Source organism: Cupressus sempervirens, chromosome 11 (assembly GCF_028749045.1).
Source record: "Cupressus sempervirens isolate cs-2001-9-10 chromosome 11, ASM2874904v1, whole genome shotgun sequence".
NCBI classification, from domain to species: Eukaryota; Viridiplantae; Streptophyta; class Pinopsida; order Cupressales; family Cupressaceae; genus Cupressus; species Cupressus sempervirens.
In genome coordinates this window covers 559355863-559378349 of record NC_143128.1, presented here as the reverse complement: position 1 = coordinate 559378349, position 22487 = coordinate 559355863, and the positions used below count along the sequence as shown (strand labels likewise).

General features: G+C 36.6%; 1 protein-coding gene across 6 annotated transcripts in view; it reads right to left on the bottom strand.

Annotated features, from left to right (window-relative positions):
* LOC149530858 (uncharacterized) overlaps positions 1-22487 on the bottom strand; it is a 188492-nt gene that overhangs the window by 17758 nt on the left and 148247 nt on the right. The window lies entirely within an intron of this gene.

Sequence of the window (22487 nt, the reverse complement as noted above, 5' to 3'; positions counted from 1 at the left end):
GTTAGGAGCTGAGGATGCTTGTGATATCTGAATGCATTGTATTTAAGTACTGTGTAAAACTTGAAAACTTTGTATGTCATCAAAACAGTTTTGGATATTTCAATAAAAAATGTATTGTTTTGGTACTTGTATTCTAAATAAAAGTGATCAATTTTCTGTTTACTGATTCCTGTACTTTACTTTCTACATTCTTTCCATTCTATAATATGTATTCTCAGCATCTAAAACACTTAGTCAGCAACTAAAACACACTTAGTTCAGCATATAACATAGCAATTTAGGAGGTATGTTAAATTGGTGACACATATAACTACTTATAATTGATTTTTAAATATTTTGGTTTATTATTTTAAAAAATTAAAAAGTTATTATTTTAAAATGTATAGTTTTGATAGCATTAACATGACTTTTCAACTTAATTTAAATTAAAATATCAAGAATCAAATTAAATATTTTTTAAAATACAAATAAGTCATATTTAAATGATCTTTCAACATGATTTTAATTCAAAACTAGACACAAGATTTATTTGTAAAGATAATTTTATAAAAGTTGATAAAAGATCTCAAATATGATATGAGTCTTTTTTGTCATTTTAGAAAATTCCTATACAAGTTTTACTTATGGACTTTTGTGCATATGGTCCCAGCAAATAAATGCAAATACGACACAAAGAAAACATCATAAAAAGTAAATTTCAGTCTTTTGAGCCTTGCCGCACTTACACTCTATTCCTCCATCACTCACTGTACTTGTTTTACAACTACAAGGGTTGATGTATGTGATGTCCCCTTCTAGCTAGAGACATCACTTTAGCTGGTGATTAGCCTATCAAAGACCCTTGTAGGCTAATGAGATTGGATAGAGGGTCACCTTGGTGTGGAGATCTTTCAAGGACCAGAGTAGAGTACTCTTTTGGGTTGCCAGAGTTTGTTTATGATGAGTTTTGCTTTGAGTTTGGCTTGGTCAGGCTATTTTTAGCAATTTTGGAGTTATAAAGATAGACCCCTGCTATTTTTAGAAAAGGGGTATGGTCATATGCAGTTCTATCATGTTAGCTCCCAGTCCAAACGACATTCAAAAATGTTGAGTAATAATGGAGATATTAATGTTTATTTAGTTAAAATAAACATTATTGGTTTTGAGCCTATATTGTTAAGTTATAATATATAACTTAAGTGAGGGTCATGATATCATAAAAGGGGCCATTGTTTCAATTAATTGTGAGTCCAAGCTTATGGAAAAATTAAAAGGGATTTTCTAAGTTTTAATGTAATAACATTTTTTATGTTATTATTATATCTTTTATCCCACATTGAGTGTAGAGACTTATTCTGGAGTTGAGGAGTCCTTATAAACAAACCTTGTCTTCCTTCAAGAGCAGGTTATGAGAATTGCTTAAAAACTTTGCCTTGTGAAATTTCTTGAAGTTGTGGCAACAAGGGTTTCTACAAGTTTGAGAAGAATTCAGACTGTAGAGGACGTAGTATCTTCAGAGTTGATGCAATTTGAGGGTGTGAAATATCACTTGAATTTTGCCTATGAGTTGGCTTCATTCTAGAGTCAATATTGTGTTTTAGTAGGAAAGAATTGGATGAATCTGTTTACAGGTTGGAAGGGGTTATAACAGTGCGCTACAGTACCGCAAACAGTAACATGCTACAGTGCTGTGAACAGTATAGCGCTACAGTGAATTAAAAATCAGAGATTTAATATCGCGGTTTTTGATAGGCGCTGCCCAAGGAGGAAGCAACCAGCAGCGTGGTTGCGTATTGGAGAGAAAAATCAGGTTTTTTCAACTATTAATGATGATATTTTTAATGTATTCTTCCAGCAATAAGTATTGTACAAACATTAGGAGCCATCTGAATAAATGAATTTGATTAGCATTATAATCAGATTTGAGTTATAATTTTAGGTAGATTAGTTTTCAATATTTGTATTTTCTTTTCATCAACTCAAAAACCCAAAAACAGCTTAAAACATTCATAAAACAAACCAAAAAACAATCATTACACCCAGGGAAACAAACAGTGATCAGCGTAGAGCCTATTTGGGGTTCTTACAATGTAATACGATTCTAGATATTGAGGGAAGCTATGTGTTGCTAAGCATAAGTTGGATCTTTTCTCCTTCAATACCCTTCAGGGAAGTCCTAGTTGAATAATTAAGAGAGGCTCCCTTCTAATAACATTATCTTAAGTAATCACTGCCTGAAACATGGATTGATTAAACAATCTTCTTTTCCAAGTGCAGGGTGTTTTATAAATAAATGTTTTGTTATCATTGCAAGGAACTATGCTAACATGCTAAGGTATAATAGTATCTGAGATGAGATGTTCTACAGTAATCTAAATACAACGTTAATCATTTTAAAGGCCTCAGTGCCTGTAAATATGGTGGTTAAGAATTTTTTAAGTTGCATTTGTCTTTTAAGAGGTTCTAGCTTCTGCAATCTTCAATCTTTTTTCTTATTTATTCTGCTAGTAGATCATTGAATATGATGCTACAAAGTTCTCTCCAACAAATTCTTACATAGTTATCTCGTATTTTCAAGAAAAGCACATTGGCATTGCAACATGCGAGATAGCTTTTAAAACTATGAATGATCTTTCTAACAAAAATGAATCAAACAACATCTTGATATGGGAGGAGGCCCTAAAAATGAAAGATTAAACTAAAAGATGAATTGGAGGCAAGTCTAACAATGCTGCTTAATAAATTGCAAGTATTGAAATCTCAAGAACAAGAATTTTTTACCAAATTCAGAAAATAGATGAAAGTACAAAGTTCTTTAAGAATTCTAATGGAGCATCTATTAGAATGAAGCAAGAAAAGCAGCAAAATGAACTACATACTTCACAACTAAGATATTCATTCAAGATATTCAGAATCGAGACTATTATGTAGGAACATAAACATAAACATAAATAAGATTCTAGCAACTAGATTTTCTTCCATTCACTCAAATGTATTCCCATAAACATCATATATCATTCATAAAAGTTATTCAAATACCATCCAAGTACAAAATGTATAATATGTCTCAAGTACAACTAATTGCCTCGTCTATAGTCTTCCCACATCCTCCTTGCTATTTCATCTCGAAACTTCCCCCAATCGTCTCTATCCCACTAAGTCATCCCATATGTTTCAAGTATTGGTACATTTACCCCCTCAAGTTCATCATCCTCTTCAATTTCAATTTAGATGAAATGTCGTCTTTTGTTGTAATGAAATTATGCAATATGCAACATGCCAAAACAATCTTTGTTTGTATCATGATTGCATAAGATATTGCATGCCTCGAGATAGGAAAGCGTTGCTTCAAAATGCCAAATGTACACTATTATATTCCTAAGTGAGGAGTGTCGGTGGTTAAATAACTCCTCTGAACTATTTATTGGAATTGCTCTACAAAACTCCTTAAGGTGGTAGCATGTACACCAATAAGGGGCAAGAAATCCTAGTACGTTTGGATATCCTGCATCAACCAAAAAATATTTTCCTACACAAACACACATAAAGTATAATGCTATAACCTTGACACATTTCTTATAAACTTCACTATATAGTTAAATACAAGATGATTCCACATACTGGGGAGCACTACCAGTGGATCCGATCTCGAAAGAGCAGAAGCAAGAACACGACTATCTGCAGCAGACCCTTTCCATCCAACAAGAATGTATTGGAACTTATAATCAAACGAACACACACCCATAATATTTTGTGATAGGTTGCCTTCCGTATCACGATATTTGGCTTGTATGTCCTCATCGACAGTAATAGGTATATGAGATCCATCAATTGCTCCAATACAATCCTATAAATAGCGAATTTATAATTAAATTTTCACATATAGAATTTCAAGCCAACAAAAAAATATGTTCCAATAGGAGAGTTACCTAGAAGTAGGGGTCAAAATGGTCCTTCCCAAGAATTTCAAGAGTGTTAGTTGTATCAGGTATCAAGTAATTAGTATGTAGTGCTAATATAGCCTGCAATACCTTGTGGAAGTGTCGGATTATTGTCTCTCCAGAGTGAGCAAAGTTATGGGCAATCTTACAATTCCTCAAATTGTGGCTGAGGGTATGGAGGAACATCACTAGTTGTTCTTCCAACGATATGTTTACCGTATCTTTAATGCTTCCATTTCTCCTACGAATTTGACCTAGGTAAAAGAAGGCTGTCCTACTCATGTGAAGTTGCTCATGACAATGTGTTTCAATTGAATGGATGATACACTTATAAAATGGAATTTCATCTCTTTTGCGCTTGTGCCTCTCTCCTCTAGCTTCTTGTACAAATGCTGCAATAGATATTGCAAGGGTGACGAGAGCTGCTACTACAGCAAGAATTATTCTATTCTTCCTAGCAATGAGTCCATGAATCCTTGGATCATTAGCAAGATTCATCAACGACCTAAATGCACATCACAAACATTTCAATCAATTATCAACTAAAATATTTCTCTGAAACTCAAATAAATTGAGAGACTCTTACATTCATTAAACGATCCACTACCCCATTTATTTCTCTGAAACAATGAAGACAATTCAAACCAATCAACTTCACTAATTCTATAATTTACAATGTTGCATGTAATAAGATATCAATTCAATGCAAGTCTTATATAAAAACTCACATAATTATCCATTGGTTAATAGACTTTTCCTCACACCATTTAATGCCCCCCAAAAGTTGCATGAATCATCCCAAATTACAAGAAAAAATTCGCTCTTTTCACTCACTAATACACTTTTAAGGGACACACACCATATTCTATATCAACAAACTTATCCAACCTCTAAATAATTCAATGCACTTATTAGATATACATATCTATCTTACCCTCAAAAACTTTATAGCAACAATTTTGTTAATAATATCAAATTTCCACAATCCATATGGTTAATTGATTGCTCCTCTTTCAAAATGAGATCATGTCAAAGTTTTATGTATCATTCAATCAAAATCTTTGATTCATCAACAAGAATCATTATCACAATCTAATGAAAAAAATTGAATTCATAAAGACTAGCGAAAATGAATCACAAATATGATAGAAAATAGTAATATAAAAAATCCCACAATATTTGTGGTATTGTCATAACGTACGTATCTAGCCTTATTATGTAATGTTCCTGTGATAAAATAAATCATCAATCAAACTATTGTTAATGGGCTGATTGATTTAATATATCTCGGACCCATTTTGTTTTGTTTCCGTAGTTTGTGTCGCCGTCAGCTATCTTTGTACACCCTCAAAAAGTTTTCACTGATGGGTATTTAAGCACAACTTCTAGGTAGTTATTAGGCATGATATTTGGATTATTTTCTATACTGCGAATTTTGGTTGGAGTTCTCTATTGTTCGCCACTTTGGAAGTGAAAGACCGTCCCTACTTGGCTATTTTCGGTTTCCATGGGATTCAACCTTCACCCTATTCCATCACCTGTAATACTTGACTTGGATCTGAAAAATCGGAGCACCATCTTTTGGCAAATCTAATTGAAGGGTTTTGTGTTCTAATCTCTATTTTGATTATATCTTATGAATTTGGGTCTCTGTGTTATTGTGTGTCTGAGCACTACTCTATCCGTACACCTCTTTCGATACAAAGTGCATCTCTCCGTGTGACTACATTACCCTATACAACCAATGTCTCAATGCCCTCATACCATCACCATACGGCCATTAGGCCTTCCCCTTCTTGCTACCGTATGGCCAACATTGGTTACCCCACCATACGGCTGCTTACTTCACATCGTATGGCCTCCTTGGTCACCGTACAGCCAGCCTAGTCACTATACGGCCTAAGTCGCTCACCACACATCATTCTCCCACCGTCAACGTATGGCCAACCTATAGCCTACACCATATCGTACGGCCTCCCATCTTGCTCATACCTTGGTCAATTCACCTAGCCGTACTACCCTCCTGAACACTATACCTACTCCATTGAACTAACATTATGTGGAAGAAGCAATTGTCTGCAAGTAGTTGTAGGAACAGAACATTATAGTGGTATCAGAGCTTCGATCCAGCCAGCCTGTGGACAGTGAATGAGAGTTTATAGTCGGAAGAGAAGAAGAACACATTTCGTTGATAGAATGGCTGCCAAACCAAAACCTACAGTCGTCGAACCTATAGCACTATTGAGGGAGCTTGCAAGGAATAGGGCACAGATCAATGATACTCAACGACTCATGGAAGAAACTCTCAAGAAGTTGACAGACAATAAAATATCTAGTGAAAAAATAGTCACAGCGCGGACTCGGTGTCAGGTAGAGCAAACCCTCATCCAGCACGCTCACGACCTTCCATGTTGTCTTTTCCTCCACATATGGAAGCACCACACAAAGAGAAACAACCAACCTTTGAAGAAATGCAAGAATAGCTAAGGGCAAATTGGAAGAATGCAAATTTGGAGGAAGATATATCCTACAAAGATTACGCAAATCTGAGAATGAGATACTCGGGAGGCAAAAACAGAGGATATTTTAATGATGATCTCAGGAGGAAGTTGAGTAAAGTAAATTTGTCTCCATTTGACGGATCCAGATCCATATCTACGCAAGCATGGGTAATGAAGGCCAATACTTACTTCCAACTTAATCCCATGCCAGAAAAAGAAGCAATTTAATTTGTGGCGTTGCGCTTGGAGGGAGTAGCACATGAATGGTGGCATCATGGCACCATTACACTGGGACATAATCAAATAAATACTTATGCAGAATTCACCGAGAGATTGATAGATCGATTTGATGGTAAAGATCTAGAACTCAATTTCAAAGATTTGGCACAGCTGAGGCAAATTGGATCGATCGACCAATATATTGCGAAATTTTAGAAACTCTCTGTTTTAGTCACAAACATTTTAGAAAGAAGACGAATAGTGCTCTTCAAAGATGGACTGATAGAACCACTAAAAGGTTGGGTAAAGGCGTTCAATCCTGCCACCCTGTCTGAGGCCATTAAGAAGGCACAGAGTATGTCATCATTGGCATCATCCTCATGAAGTTACTCACATTCCAAACCACCGGTGTTTCCGAGGGACAAAGACAATAAACCTCCGCCCAAGAAGCCATCATTGGACAAAGCTACCAGACAGAAGCCCCGAAGGAAAAAACTATGTTTCAATTCAAAGGGACCATGGGAAACTGGCCACAGATGCCTCAGAAAAGGGAAGAACCACTACACTGAGGTCATGTCAAATGATGAGGATGAATAGAAAGAAAATACCCTCCAAAGACAACCAACATCATGACAACACCAACATGGTTAGTTCGAACCGTACGGAAAGAATTGCAGCATTGTTATGGCGGAGGAACTATCACTCTAACCAGTAGCCCAAGGTGCATAGTATTTCGTCGACGGGGAACCCTTCATGGTCAAAGGGTTATGGTGATGCTTGATAATGGAGCCACTCTAAATTTCATAAACTCATCTTTGGTGAAGCGAAGAGGTCTACCTACAGAGACACACGTAGGATTTCAAGTTAAGGTTGTTGGAGGGACTCTTCTTCCCTACACACACCTTGTTCCTCAACTAAGTATCACAATGGAAAATCATACGATGATCGAGGATTTCTTCATAGTAGACCTTGATGACATGGAGATTATTTTGGGCATACAGTGGATGGAGACACTTGATGATTTTCTTGTCAATGAAAAGAAGGTTGTTCTCCACGGAATGGCAAATGAAGGTCCGATGGAAGTTTCTATGCATCAAATGGAGGCAATTTTTGGGCATAATGACGTTCCTTGGGTTGCACATTATTTTGTCTTGGCAAAACCTATAAAAGGGCAACGGACACCTCCCCAAGATAATTATCTCCAAAATATTTTGAGTAAACATGATAAAGTTTTTATAGACAGCATACCACCTCATCATGGGTTTGAACATACTATCGAGTTGGAAGCAGGAGCCAAGCTAGTCATAACCACACCTTACCGCCATCCCAAGAAATTCAAAGATGAGATTGAAAAGACGATTCAGGAACTGCTAGAAAAAGGATGGATCCGTCCCAATTCTAGCCCTTTCGTGTCATCAGTGGTGTTGGTCAAAAAGAAGGACGGGATGATGCATGTGTGTGAACTACCATGCGTTGAACAAAAAAACAATAAAAAATAGATATCCCATTCCAAGGATAGATGAGTTGGATGAATTGCATGATGAAGTCTACTTGTCGAAAATAGATCTTTGTTCCAAATACCATCAAATCCGCATGAGGGAGGAAGATGTGGAAAAGACAGCCTTTTGTTGTCACTACGAGCATTATGAGTTCCTAATCATGCCATTCGGATTAACAAATGCCCCTACTACATTCCAATCATGCATGCATTGCATCGTCAACAAACAATTGCATAAGTACTTATTGATATTTTTTGATGATCTTATTTATAGCAGGACATGGGAGGAGCACCTAAAGCATCTAGATGAAGTCCTAAGGATCATGAAGGAGCAGTCTTTGTTTGCCAAGCAATCCAAATGTGAATTCAGTATGACAAAAATATTGTACCTAGGGCATGTTGTCCGTAAATATGGAGTTCAAGTTCATCAAGAGAAGATTCAGGCTATCCTTGATTGGCCTCCTCCAAAATCACTCACGCATTTGCGAGGGTTTTTCAAACTGTGCAGTTCTTACCAGAGGTTCGTTAAAGGATTCTCTCAGCTCAGCGCACCCTTAACGGATCTGACAAAGAAGGGGTCTTTTCAGTGAAGTGAAAAGGCACAACTCACTTTTGATAAGCTAAAAGAGACAACGAATACTTGTCCCATACTTGCATTACCTAATTTCACTCGACTGTTCATTTTGGAGTGCGATGCATTCGGAGAAAGCATTGGCGTGGTACTGATGCAAGATAGACACCCCAAAGCTTATGAGAGCAGGAAGCTTACGCAAACAAAACGCTTATATTCCATCTACGACAAAGACATGTTGGCCATTGTACATGCACTAACCAAGTTTCGCCTATATTTGGTGGCTGCCAAGTTTCTCATTCATACAGATCACAATAGTTTGAGATATTTTCTAGAGTAACGGGATTTGAACGAGAGGCAACAAAAATGGGTAAGCAAGGTTCAGGCTTTTGATTTTGACATTGAATACGTGAAAGGAAAGAGCAATGTGGTTGCAAGATGCCTTGTCTAGGAAACCTGCCATTTGCTCACTAAACCAAATTTCAGCTAATTGGAAGGCACATTTGTTGGTAGAATATTCTAAAAATACATTTGACTATGAGCTACTGGATTTCAACACCCAAGATGACCAATACAAGGTGGTGGATGCCATCATTTACTATAAGAGTCGGATATTTTTAGTGTTGGAATCCAAATTGAAGCAAAAAATCTTGAAGGAGGTACAAGACTCACCCTTGGTAGGACACCTGGGCTTGCTCAAAACTTACAAAAGTCTCTGGGAGAGGGTTTCATAGAAAGGACTTAAAGGAGAAGTTTTGCAATATGTAAGAGAGTGTGCGGTCTGCTAGCAAAACAAATCTGAACATACTCTACCTATCGGGTTACTGCAACCTCTACTAATTACAGAACATAAGTGGGAAAGTATCTCGATGGATTTCATAACGGGACTTCCCAAGGTGAACGGAAAGGATTGTATTTTCATGGTGATTGATAGATTGACTAAGCAAGCACATTTCTTCGCCATCCCCTCAAATTTTCAGGCCACCCAAGTTGTCAATCTGTTTTTTAGAAAAGTCTTTTCTCTGCACGGGTTACCCTGAAACACTGTCAATGATCGGGAAGGGCGATTCATCAGTATCTTCTGGACAGAACTGTTTCGAATGGGAGGGATAGAATTGTCACCAAGTACTAGTTACCACCCTCAAAGAGATGGACAAATGGAGATTGTGAACAAGTAGCTCGAAGGTTGCTTTCGAAACTATGTTTTGACACAACAACAGGCATGGGTCAAGTGGATACACTTAAGAGAATATTGTTACAATACCACATATCACATGTCCATTGGGATGGTACCATTCAAAGCACTATACGGGTACGAACACCTTTGCATCGACACAATGCTGGGAGACAGTCGTGCACCAAAGGCAAGGGACTGGCTTCAGGAGGGACAGGTCATCCTATGACACCTGAAGGAAAACTTACAACAGGCACAAAATCAACAAAAGATGTACGCCGACAAACATCGAAGGAGTCTAAGGATAGGCGACTTGGTTTATCTCAGGCTCCAACCATATCAACAATCCTCTTTGAAGGAAAAGAGAAAAGAAAAATTGAAGCGAAGATTTTATGGCGCCTATCATGTAGCTCGTCGCATTCGTGAAATCCCTTGCGAGTTGTAACTTCCGAAGGGAAGCCGTATTCATAACATTTTTCATGTTTCATGCCTGAAGAAGGCCGTGGTGCAGAATGTCATAGTAGCCACAGACCTTTCGTCACTCAATGAAGAAGGAAAGCTCATATTGGAACCAGCCAAGATCATCGAAGTACGTGAGAAGACCTTGCAAAACCACACGGTGAAGGAATATTTGGTGCGTTGGAAACACTTTTCATTGGACGATGCAACGTGGGAGGGCGAGCACATTCTCCAACACCTAGCATTGCATTTACTTGAGGACAAGCAAAATTTGGGATGGGAGGACTGTAATGTTTCCGTTATAAAATAAATCATCAATCAAACTATTGTTAATGGACCGATTGATTTAATATATCTCGGACCCATTTTTGTTTTGTTTCCGTAGTTTGTGTCCCTATCAACTATCTTTGTACACCCTTGGAAGTTTTTCCCCGACAGGTATTTAAGCACGACTTATATGTAGTCATTAGGCATGCAATTTGGATTTTTTTCTGTATTACAAATTCTGATTGGAGTTTTGTGTTGTTCGCCATTTTGGAAGTGAAAGACTTTCCCTACTTGGCTATTTCTGGTTTCGATGGGATTCAACCCTCACCCTATTCTATCGCCAGCAAATTGGAGCACCATCATTTGGAAAATCTAATTGAAGGGTTTTGTGTTCTAATCTCCATTTTGATTATATCTTATGAATTTAGGTCTCCGTGTTATTGTGTGTTTGAGCACTACTCCTCTATCCGTACACCTCTTCCAATACAAAGTGCATCTCTCGGTGTGACTACATTACCTTGTACTACCAACATCTCAACTCCCTCATACCATCACCGTATGACCATTGGGCCTTCACTTTCCTGCTACCGTACAGCCAACATTGGTTACCCCACCATACGACTACTTACTTCACACCATACGGCCTCCTTGGTCACTGTACAACAACCTGGTCACCCTACAGCCTAAGCCGCTAACCACACGTCATTCTCCCAACCTCACCATACAGCCAACTTCTTTCCTACACCATACCGTACGGTTTGTACCATACGACCTCCCATCTTGCCCATACCTTGGTCAATTCACCTATACTACCCTCCTGAACACTATACCTACTCCATCGAACTGACATTGTGCGGAAGAAGGGATTGTCTACAAGTAGTTGTAGGAACGAAACATTACATATTGCTACTTTTACAAAAGGCTAAGCAAAATTTTGTTTAAATTATGATGTATGTTCATTGTTAACTGTGTTGAATGTTGCTTGTAGGCTCACAGTTAAGAGAGTTAGTAATTCAGCGAGCCCACAAATTGGAGAAGGTAGAAGGTATAAAATGTCTAAGATTACTAAAGAGGTTTAAAGATAGATAACTGTCCAAAATTATATAGGCTTCCAAGTCTTGCAGAATTAACTTCAGCAAAAGAAATTGAATTGAAAAATTGCTCAAAGTTGGAGAAGATGGAAAGTTCAAAACATCTCAAATCACTAAAGAACCTCCAAATATGTGACTGTCCAAAATTAGATAGACTTCCAAGTCTTACATAATTGGTCTCTCTAAAGAAGTTTATATTGATAAGGTGTGACATGCTTGAAAAGATTCAAGGTTTAAAAAGTCTGAGATCGTTGTAAGTATTCAACATAAATAACTGCCCAGAACTAGTAGTCCTTCCAAGTCTTGCGAAGCTAACTATTCTAAAAGAAATTAAATTGAAGAATTGTTACAAATTGGAGAGGATAAAAGGATTAGAAAGAGCAAGGTCATTCAAGGCATTTATGATAAAAGACCATCCCAAATTCAGACTATGTATTGTATCTTATTTTTAATCAATTGTCATGAATATAATTTTTATGAAAAAAATACTAATTAAGGTGATTGAATGGAATGTTCAAATGAGAAATATGATAACCCTTTGCAAGGATATGAACGCTTTGATTAACAAAGTGTGTGAAATCTGATTAAACCATACAAGGAAAAAGCTTTGTTCCGAAGGGAAACCCTAAATGCGTAATTTAACAATGTCAATGTGTCGAACACAAGGCTACTCTCCTCATGAGGGGACACAAACACTGCAGATTAAACCAAAAATACCACAAAAACTAAGTTATTTTTATTCTGAAGATGGATTATTGATAGCTATTATCTATAAAATATTGATGATGAATAGCGGAGTGTGATCTAAGAAAGAAATGGTAAATAATTGAATGTGATGAAAAATGACTAAATGTGAATGAAAAAACCTAATGAATTGTGAACACGTGATAACTGTATTCCGCCTTGGTGGAGGCCACACAAAAAAACTGAAAGAACTTTATTCTTATACAAATCGGTACAATATACCTTTAAGTAGAGCGGCTCTATACTAACCCCATCATGGAGTTAATGAAGGCTCTCGTTAATACTAGCGTCATCTTCTTAGAACTTTATTCTTATACAAATGAGTACAATATTGGTAAATTCCACAGGTGCACCGACAGAAAATGGCGTTCTTACCTATTCAGATGGCATTCATCTTCATTGTTGGGATCCGACCTATTTTTCCCTTCAATGGCCGTTGTACTCATCCATGGGACCGAAGGGGTTCGTAGAGGCTTCGGTAGGAATTCTAAATATAGGCCTCATTTGGGCCTCAGGGATCCACAACATAGAGACTTGCTAGGATCAACAATATTTCTCCATATAGGCTTCCCAAGTGGGCTACTATAATGGGTAGAGACTGCATTGCCTGAAAATACAATCCTTGCCTTGCCACGCTTGGCCAACTATTAACGTGTGCTCATTTTCAAAGATATATAAATACAAGACCTTAGCTACCCAAAGCTAAGGAGGAATAAGCAGGGGGTTGGGGAAATGAGGAGCCGATGGGAAAAATGAGGAATAACAAGTTTCATCCCCAGGAGAAGAAAAACCTTCAAACATATATTAACAAACAGCAGAGCAAACACAAGAAAAAAATGAAAATATATTTACCTATGTCCTTGACAAGTATACTTTTGTCGTGCATTATGGTAATTTCCATTCTGCTTCGGCTCTTCAACAATAACAACTCTGGCTCTACGCGCGATTGGATTTGCAATGCACAAACCCTATTCCTTTCCGTCCAAAAAGATTGAGCATGTTGGCGGACCCGACCAAATATTAAATTTGGTTTAGAAAAGAGTGGAATAGGAATAGGCTATTCCTATTCCACCTATTTGGTGGGAAGTCCGCCATGCCCATTTTGGGATAAAATTAGAATAACTATATTCCTATTCTACTTTTTATTTTTGCATCCAAATGTCGAATTTTTGAATTCTCATAGACAAATTATCCTATTTGCATCTTATTCCTGCAACCAAATGGGACCTAAGAGATTTAAAGAATTCAAATTCTTAACTGAAAACCTATCAGGACACAAAATTAAACTCTTAGCTCTGATAATGGAGGGGAATATACTTCAAATTTGTTTAAAGATTTTTGTAAAGAAACAGGAATTAAGAGAGAGTATATTGTTCCTTATAACCCACAACAAAACGAAATACAAAAAAGGAAGAATAGAACAATTATAGAAGCAGCAAGAGCTATGATATTTACTCAAAATTTTGAATATTATCTTTGGCCAAATGCCTCATGTACTGCTATCTATATTCAAAACAGAAGTCCTCATTCCCACCTTAGAAATAAAACTCCTAAAGAAGTCTTTTCTAGAGTTAAACCAAATATAAGTCATCTTAGGATATTTGGGTGCCCAATGTACATAAATGTTCCAAAAGAAAAGAGAACTAAGTTAGAACCCTCTAGGAGGAAAGGTATTTTTGTTGGGTATAGTGAAACATCTAAAGCATACAGAATTTACATATTTGGTCAAAATAACATTGAACTTAGTAGAGATGTTATCTTTGAAGAAGAGCTTGCATTCAAAAGAACCCTGAGTTCTGAAGATCCCTCTCATATACCTAGTTCTAAAGAAAATCATGAATGTGAGTTCTAGAGGGAGAACATTGAAGAGATTTAAGGTGAAATTCAAAATTTTAATCTTGAGGAAACTCAAAATCCTAAGAAAAGACCACTTTGGGCTATTAAGACTATAGACAAAGCACAACACTTCACTGCACCATCTGGACCCTTCAAAGAAAGCAAAAGACCCAAAAGATTTTCTAGCTATGCAACAAACATGAGTGATTTATCTAAACCAAACCCAACCAATGTTTCAGATGCTATTAAACATACAACTTGGAAGGATGCTATGACGGAAGAATACCAATCCATTATTAAGAATGATGTTTGGGAAATTGTTCCAAGGCCTGAGGGGAAATCTGTTGTTTCTTCTAAGTGGATATTTTAAATCAAGCATGTTGCTGAAGGCAGCATTGAAAAATATAAAGCCAGATTCGTAGCCATAGGACTCTCTCAGAAGGAGGGAATTGATTATGATAAAACATTTGCTCCAGTTACAAGATACACCTCTGTAAGAGTAGTCCTAGCTATTGCAGCATCGAAGGGATGGAAAGTGCATTAGATGGATGTGAAAACAGCATTTCTGAATGGAAAGATTACAGAACAGGTATATTTGGAACAACCTGAAGGATTTGAAACTCATAATCCTAAAGTCTTTGTTTGCGGACTCCAAAAAGCTCTCTATGTGCTTAAACCGACTCCCAAGGCATGGTATGAAAGAATTGATACATATCTCACCTGTTTAGGATTCTCGAAGAATGAAACTAATCCAAATCTCTATTATAAAAGGGATAAAAATGATATGATAATTTTGATAATATATTTTGATGATTTACTAATAACAAGTGATGATCATCTTATAGATCAATGCAAGAAAGATCTAATCAAAGAATTTGATATGAAAGATTTAGGACTCCTTCATTAGTTCCTAGGACTAGAAGTGTGGCAAAACTCTGATAGCATCATACTTAATCAAGGAAAGTATACATTAGACATCTTGAAGAGATTTGGAATGTGGAACTACAAACCTATGTCTTCTCCAATGGAAACTAATCTACACAAACTTAAGGAAGCAGTAGTAGAATTACGCTTCATAGATTCTACTCTTCACAAATAGATGATTGGATCTCTTATGTACTTGGTAAATAAAAGACTTCATATTTGCTATGTTGTTAATACTTTAAGTCAATTTATGTGTGAGCAAAAGGAGATTCACCTAGATGTAGTCAACACAGTATGAGATAATTACAAGGTACTCTTAACCTTGGGCTCAAGTATGAGAAAGTTGACTTGGACTTACATGGATTCACAGACTCAAATTGAGCTGGAAGTGTTACTGATAGGAAAAGCACTTCAAGATGTTGTTTCAATTTAAGCTCAACAATGATATCATGATATGCAAAAAGCAGGCTCCAGTAGCACAAAGCTCTACAGAAGCTAAATACATTGCAGCTACAATTGCTTCTTAGGAAGCAGCTTGGCTTAGAAAGTTACTTGTGGGATTATTTGGTCAACCCATGAATCCTAGTATTATTCACTGTCATAATCAGAGTTCCATCAAGCTTTCTGTGAATCTAGTTTTTTATGATAGGTCCAATCATATTGAAATTCCTTACCATTATATAAGAGATATGGTAGACATGAAAACTCTTATCAAACCTCTCTCTTGAGTGAAGATAGATCACGTTAGAAAAAGACATGGTATGGTTGAATTATAATACATTTGTATTCTTTAATTATTAATGAAATAATTTTGTGTTAGAATTATTATTGTCAGGCTATTGACTTTTATGGGCTTCACCATTTGTATTCGTTATCTAAGAGGTGACGATCTCTAAGATAATGAACACTTATATAAAAGACATTATGAGAGATGACGATCTCTAAAATAACGTACTGAACAGTAGAGAACTACTGTCAGATTTGGATGAGTTCAAGATCACATTTTGATGTAGACATTTCTATGCCTATGAGTCATAACTTGGATAAAGGAAGAATTTAATCATTCTCTGGATTTTATCCTGTGTATTGGCAGATCTTAACTCAGGATCATATTGTGATATAGGTCTGTCAATACCTATGAGTCACAACTTGGATAAAGGAAGAATTTAATCACTCTCTGGATTTTATCTTGTATATTGCATTTCATGCAATACTATTATCACAAGTATAAGTGCTAAGTCATATCACAGGTATAGTAATATGACATAGTATCATGTGTTAAATGATAGCACATGCTTAAAAGATTCAAATAGATATAGAGCATCAATCTATGCTTATTCATCTTAATTGATGCTGCTAGATATGTTATCTCTCAGTATGATTATCAAGTTAAGAGGGAGTGTTAATTTTATATGAGGTAACTGTGATATCATACTGATTTGAATCTGCAAATTGAACAGATCCAATATATGCATGAAATCCCTAATTGAACAGGCCTATATAATTGTTTATTGTCTTCATTGTGATCAGCATCTCGTTGGGGAACTTTTGTTAAAGTCTAATTGCATAAACTTGGTTAGTTTAATTACTAACTAATGGTCATCCACAAGAGACGTTGATTTTATGGGAAACGATTAATTTAAGGCCGACCTAGAGAGGGACATGTCCTTTCTACGGACATGCCCCTTGGTTGTTATACATATATGGGGTGTGAATGTGGATAAAGGACACACATCAAATACAAGTCTGCTCCTTTAGCATTTACTACCTCATATGATTTATAGCAGAGATAAATATTTTATTGCAGAACTATACATCACAGCAAGAATATTTAATATACGGTCTAGTATATTTAAAGACTATCTTCAACCAGAGTAAAGGCATTATATCAGTATTGACTTATCAAAATATGCAGAAAACTTACAATGGTCACTTAGATTTCTTTGTCTAGTAAGGGGTTCAAGCCCCCAACTCGTTATGAGGTTAGTGGGTTGTTGTTAGAGGATGAGGTAAAAACCATTCATTAGCTTGTGGAAGAGAAAAGAAAAGTTTGGGAACAAAAAAGTTGCACTACTATACCCAATGGATGGACAAATTGCAGAAATAGGGCACTCATCAACTTTGTAGTTGCCTCAGGGGGGCAGTTAGTATTTATACAATCACTTGATGCCCTGTTCAAGAAAAAACGCAGAAAATTTGTACAATGTGTTGGATGAGGTGGTAATGTTAGTGGGAGTGGCTAATGTCTTCCATATTGTAACTGCTAATGCAATTGCTTATGTGTCAACCAATAGACTTCTGATGGAGATGCATACCATATTATTTTGGAGCCCTTGTGCTGCCCATTGTCTTGACTTGCTCCTTAGGGACCTAGGGAAACTAACCTGGGTGGAGAAGGTGGTTGAAGATGGAAGGAATATTGCAAAGTACATCTATAATCATAAATGAGTCCTCAGTCTTATGAGAGAGCACACTGATGGTAAGGATCTTGTACAAGCAAGCGTTACACGATTTGGTACTAATTTTCTAAACTTGCAAAGCATATTCGATACATTGTTAGACCTGAGGTGCATGTTTCTAAGTGTGAAATTGTTAGAGTTCTTATACCAAGAAGTGTGAATCAAAGAAGGTTGTGAAGGTTCTATTTGATGCTATATTTGAAAAGCTAATGGAAGAGATCATTCACGTAAGTTTTCAAGTTTTGATTGATGATTTAATATTTTAATATTGAATATTGCAATTTGTCGGTTTTTGTATAATTTTTTATGTCTAGATGTCAACACCGTTGGTGAAGGTTCTACAGATGGGATAAAAACCCCATGGGGTTTCTATATGAGACTATGAATAGGGCCAAAGAGGTCATTCAGCACTTGTAAAGATCAAATGAAACCAAATATAGACCCATATTGAACATAATTAGTCATAGGTGGAACTGACAAGTCCACCAAAATTTTCATGCAACTGCCTACTACTTGAACCCCAAGTACTATTTCTCCAACACTTTTAGAGCAGATGCAAAGGTTCAAATTGGATTGGCTACATGTATTCAAAGATCAGTTGTTGATTTGGAACTCCAAGACCTCATACTTGATGAGTTGCTGAGTACAAGAGGGAAGAGGGGTCATTGTTTTCTTCTCCTGATTGCAAACGTAGGAGATACACCTTGCAGCCAAGTAAAAAAGAACAAGTATTTAATTTTATCATACCATTTATTTCGCTCATGAAGTTTATTGGAAGCTTTACCACATCATAAATGGTTTTTTTCCATGCAAATCTGTGGTGGGAAGATTATGGTGCCAAATAGTCTAATCTTCAAAAGCTAATCAAAAATCAAATGTAAGAATGAATGAAAGGACTAACAATGCAGCTAGTAGACCTTTGGAAATGAGTAACATGATTACTAATGGAGTTATGTGTTATAAGCGCAACAATTTTGGACATATTGCAAGAGATTGCAAACTTCAGATTAATCAGTCTAGACCAAGAAATGGAAACAAGGTTATAGCATGTCACATTTACAATAACCTAGGTCACACAGCAAGATTTTGTAGATTTAATGGTTTCAATAGCAACATGAGAACATCAAATATGAGAACACCTAATACAAGAGGAAATATGAACAATATGAGAAGAGATATAATGTGAATAAGAAACAAGTAGAGAGTATTGATAAAATATTTGTGAAGGAACACCAGCGAACACAAAGACATGGGCAGAGAAGACAAAAGAATCATCAGACAACAAGATGGGAACAGTACCAAGTATTGAACCCTCCATATCTACATGAATTACTATTTCATAGCACAAAACAGGGGATAGTGTAATAGAAATTTATCAAACCCCTTCCACGCAATTGATTATAGGATGAAATGAATATCAAGAATCTACACCTAAGAGCGCAAAATCTAATGTGAAGTATATGAAGACCACTGAAGAATTGAAGGTTACTGTAATCATAAACAACTTTTTGGTGAATATCCTAAATGCAATTAATGCAAATTCGATTTGAGGTAGATTTAAGGGTTGAAATGCAATCGATTACTTGCCATTTGACCATTAAGCTATAGCAGAGAGCAAGCAAATAGATTTGAAGGTGAATTAAAGTGGAGTCGAATTTGTGGATGCCCTAGTCACGATTTAAAAGGCATTTATCTTCTTTGCAAGGTCAAGATAAGTTTTGAATTGGAACTATATTTGAAAGAATAGATACTATGGCACACGGCTTTGCACCCAAGAAACCAAATATCACAGTTAAAGGTAAAGGGAAGAAGAATCATGAAGTAGAAGATGCACCACATCAAGTCGAAGAGGAATCACCAGCAAAAGCAGTAAAGCAAAGTGTTGAGCACCAAGTAGAACAAAGACCACGACAACCTAATGAGCTAGTATCTGGCAAAAAGAGGTCTTGGAAGCCAGAACTTGGCAAGCTCAACACTAGGATATTGGAAGAAGGTACCTTAGTTCAGCTCAACGAATTCTATGATAAATATGATGTGAATCATCAGAGACAACTGGAAATCACTGTGATAAGCTATCTTTTGAAATTCAAAAGGTTAGTTATTGAATTGAAAGGTAGTGTACCAGATAGTCTATACAAGAAGTTAGAAGAAGATTAAGGGTAGTAGAAGAAGATAGAAAGATGAGAGAAGATACTGTGAGCAAAGTTTGCACAGTAATTAGTCAAGATCAGTTGAAGAATGTCCTTAAGAAGATGGAGCCATTATTGAGAAGAGAAATGAGGCCCATCCAAATCATGGCAGGAAACTACATTGAAATACTAAAAGAAATTGAGGATGCAGTTGTTACAGTTTTGAAAGAAACAAATGTAATGAAACCTAAGTCAGTTGGAATAACAATTGAAGAACCAAAGATTTTGACAAGTGATAATAAAGACATTGAGAAATTTGCAAGTACTTTTCAACAACCTGATGTCTTCGTTGAAGGAGTCCCAGTCACCCTAAATGCAACACCTGATGAGGACTCATTCAAAGAACAAGCAAATATTGATCTTAGCAATTTGGGCGAAATTGGCAACATTTTTTCTAAATCAGTTGCAATGGCAGAACAAATTCAAGAGGTTGATAGTGCAAACAAGGCAAAGGATGACAATACAGAGGTCAGAGTTGGGTAGACTATTCAACCAATGCAATCAATGTCCAGATTGATAACATTCAGTGAAGTGAAGAATCAGTGAGAATTTCAGTATTAACTATGTCAAAAGAAGATACACCATCAGTATTTACTAAGGCAGTTCAGAAGGCAGAGGAGAAGACAACCAACACACAAAGAGTCTTAGAACTAACATTAGATAGACTTCAGAAGACTATACCATTTCCAGCACAATTTGCAGAACAGGATAAGGACAAGCGATTGGAAAAGATAATAGAATAATTCAATGCCCATTACTCTAATCTTGAAGAATTCGCTAAAGCAAAAGTCCAGGCAAAGCATGAAGGAAAACTTTTTCATCAGGGAAGCAGCAATATCAAGAGTGATATGTTAGTGATTGACATATGTAAAAGGATATCAGAAAGTGTATTTAGAAGGAAAGAAAGTTTATGCTGAATGTACTAAGGCACAAAAGTACACAGCAGAGGTCACCAAGACAATCAAAGAGAAAGAAGAAGAATTAGAGAAGATTGCAGTTGAAATGAAAGACAGTGTTTTAAGTACCACTGAAATTGATGAGAAAATAAGTCAAGCTTATGATGCATTGCAAGCCTTGAGGAATGATAGAGATAGAGTCATTGGCAGGTTAAACTCTTTGTCACGGACCCTAATAATACATATGCAAATTTAATAATAGATATATTTGATTGGAATTTTATTGTTAATTATTGATTTGATAATTAACTAAGAAGCCGATTTGTGGCTCCCAAGCTGGGCATCCGCATCGGAGGCGGACGGAATCCACAGGTTCAGCTTCCATGCACATCCAGCACCCACAAGGCTTCCGGGCGCATCCAGGAGCATCTGCAGGCCTAGCACCTTGCAAAGCAAAAAAAACAATAAAAAACATTATTTTTTGACTTAAAGTTAGAATAAGACATGTGATGGAATGAATTTTTAAAGTGTTTTTTCACTATGAAACCCTAAAACGACCCTAAAAGTCAATATAGAAGCATTCACAAGAGTCATTTTAGAACTTTGTTTGCATCTACAGCCACTCCTCCATTGTGAAGCTAAGTTCAACATTTTCGAAGAGGATCGATCGAAGAGGGAGAGATAGCTTTCTCAAAGGAGTTTAAACCATTCAAGGTAAGTGATCAACCCTTTTCTTGAGTATTTAGATGAAATTTTTTGAATTTTTGATGATTTTTTTCAAGTTCTTGAAATTTTGTTTTTGTTTTTTTCAATTTATTTTTTTTTGAAAGATATGTAGAAGCAACTTTGAGTATCTATTTTAGTAGTTTTTCTCACTTCTTTCCACTTGTATGCATGATCATTGATGTTCATAGTTGTTAGGAACTAATTAAAATATATTTATTTTCTTATAAAATAGGTTGCAAAAAACTAGGCAAGAATTATTACCGGTGGTAGTGCTAGTCAAAGTTCAGTGGGGGGCCAAGGAGGGGAAGGGACTGATAATTTCAAAATTGATGTAGGCTCTCCTTTGTGGAGACATATAACATGGATATCACAAGTTTCAAGAGGTGGCTCGTAGTATTGGAAGTGCAATTATTGTCAACGTAACAAAGAAAAATCTTTCAATAGCTCATAGTCCCGAGTGAAGCTTCATTTTATTGGCCCTGCTGGAAAAGGATTTGGAATGTGCAAAGGCAAAAATGGTACTGGGATGACTAGTGCGGAAATACTTTCATTTGTAAGAGAACAAGAAGCTGCTAATGCATTGATCAATAGATCAAAAAAAAGCTACTATCAAGGTCCTTCCTCAAAGAGCAAGCTACAGACACCCACTAAACCAATTGCATCCTCCCAACACCCATTCTTGCAAGTACCTGTGCCAGGAGAGGATGAGGAAGAAGTGGGAATTTCAACCCGCAAAAGAGGCCCATTGCACACCGCATTTAAAATGAGGCAAGAGACCGCGCTAATGAAGCTATTGCACGTTGCCTCTATGCGAATGGGATTCCTTTCAACTTGGTGAGATCGCCATATTGGAAGGAAATGGTGGCAGCAATCAAAGAATCACCAGCTGACTACACAAGCCCGGGGTATGAAAAGGTGCGTACAACTCTATTGCAACAAGAGAAGGCACATATAGAGAAAGACCTTCAACCAATCGAAAAATCTTGGAAAACTTCGGGTCTAACTATTGTGTC